We start from the raw sequence: 2,370 nt of genomic DNA on the forward strand, positions 1-2,370 counted from the left end.
ACTAATTTTGCATTGTGTGTCTAAAAAAGGCTGATATTTTCAATGATTTGTGTTGGATAGGACGGCAATAGGCAATTACGACGAAGCAGCAACATAGGGGAAATGTGTATAATGTGCCCCCCTAAGAATAAATGGATATATCTCCGTTATACTTCCTCAAATTAACGTTGCAACTACGTGTATATGTTGGTATTTAAGCTGACAACCAATTGCAATTGTTTATTTCATTTAGTATTGCGGAATAAACATGCTAGGAATTATTTAATAAAAGCACCTAAATGTTGTGTTTCTCGTCTGCGCGGGGTAAAATGCCCCACCTGCGGTATAAAATGCCCAATGCGGTAATTTGAGTATTTCTACCAGTGACAGACCAACTCTATTTTGTAGAAAGTAAAACTATTTCCTTTGTTTTGCAAAATATCGTTATTTTATGTAAAATAAACCTAGTTTCGGCCTTCTGGTGCACTTTTTCTTTTCTGCATGGGGCACATTATACTGCAGCTGTGGCGTTTTGTACCGGGTAGCTGAATTGCCTAGAATTTGGACGTTGGTAATAAATTATTCCCACCACGGTTGCTCTACAATACTAATTGAATTAAATAATGGCAATTGGCTTCAACTTAGATCTGTTTACCTATGTTTATAGCCACATTTGCAAGGGGGGCAAATTGTACCACCGCAAGTGGGGCATATTGGCCTGCTTTTACTTATTTGAAAAAATATTAAATGCTAAAGCAAATCAAGCGTTTCATACCGTTATTTTTGGCAGGGATATCTTTTTGAAGTTCACTTTACGCAATCGAATCGCAACAACCGGTTATTTACAGATTTTGACAAGAAAATAGCTTATGGAAATGATGCGAAAAGTTACATCGGAAGCTGCTCAAAAACAAATTTATTTTTGTTTTGTTTTTACAGCATGTGACAACTGTCATACTTGCATAGTAGGCTAGTTCCATCAAATACTATGGTTTCTGGGTGGTTTTGCATTTTGATTTCGCTTGTTTAGCGAAAAACGAAGGGGGGGCACGTTATACACAATTCCCCTACCCTATGATGATTTTGAGAGATACGTGAAAGTTGACAGCCTGTGCCATACAGTCCTATCTCATCGGTTGGTATAGGAAAACGTTGGTTTTTTACTTCAATATTAATGCGGTGCTCAACGTGATTCAGATGAATTTTTTATAAGGTGACCACCACAGGTAAAGGTAGCTTGTCAAACAAATTATTCCTTAGCGAAATGGAACAATTTCATAGGCTTGAAAATGTCTGCCACATTTCCCTTCCGGTTGCCGTATAAAACTACCGCCAAGGAAGCAGTGTGGTGAGGGTTCCGCTTGAAAGCAGTGGTTACTCTTTTTGTTCCAGCTTTCTGTTTTCGATTTTCTCCGGTTTCAGATTTCCTGCCTGTTGATACCTAAATGTTTCATGAACAGTTTTTATTACTTCGGTAATAGTTTATTTAGCCTCTTTCAATGATTTCGGTGCGACTAGTTCGAAATTTCGCAATGTACGAGCGAAATTTGGAAGCGTAGCTTTTCTTGATTGGACTTCATTATGATAACTATATAGAAAATGACAAAATTGAAACAATTTAATTATTTTTAATGAATTTCCAAGGAAAATGCTCTATAGCTCTGCACTCGATAGGCATAGAAATGTCATTACTTTAGCAAAGTTGTTTACCTTCATATTTTCCATAACTTTGCCGAAGATACCATGTATTTATTTACTTACAAAAAAACCGATTTAATCCACCTATTGGTGAAAGGAACCTTTGTTATGCCATCTCATTTGTCATTTGAGTTAGAATTCGACACGTCTTCGGAACATAATTCAGCTTTTTGATAACACCATGGAAGTTATCATCAATACATATGCATGTCTCTGTAGTATTCTGATAAATTTGCATAATATTTCAAAGCAATCAAAAAAATGTCTTCCTCTTATTTGTAATTTGTTATTTTGAGTTAATAGCGGGATCGCATTCTAAGGTTTGGTTTAAGTTAGAAACTGGCCGTTTTCCTGGATATATTCGGAACGTTCCCAGAATGTGTCCGGCTGTGGCCAATGTAATCCTTAACAATTTATATGACGACAAATGAACTGCTTTTGCAATTTTTAGTACTTAAAGTTTTATTTTAGTTCAATTCGGAAACTGATCCCCGATCCGGAACATTCCCGGACATGTTCAGATGTGGTCGATGATGTCTTGAACATTTTATACAACTATCAATGGTCTAGTTTTGTAATATCGAGTACTTGGAGGTGTCGCACGACGGGTTTGTTTCGTTTGTTTTGCATTTCCAGAAGCCTTTTATCTTCAGAAATGTTGAGCCCAAAGTATTTTTCGGTACGTGGTCTCGT

Source organism: Sabethes cyaneus, chromosome 3 (assembly GCF_943734655.1).
Source record: "Sabethes cyaneus chromosome 3, idSabCyanKW18_F2, whole genome shotgun sequence".
NCBI lineage: Eukaryota > Metazoa > Arthropoda > Insecta > Diptera > Culicidae > Sabethes > Sabethes cyaneus.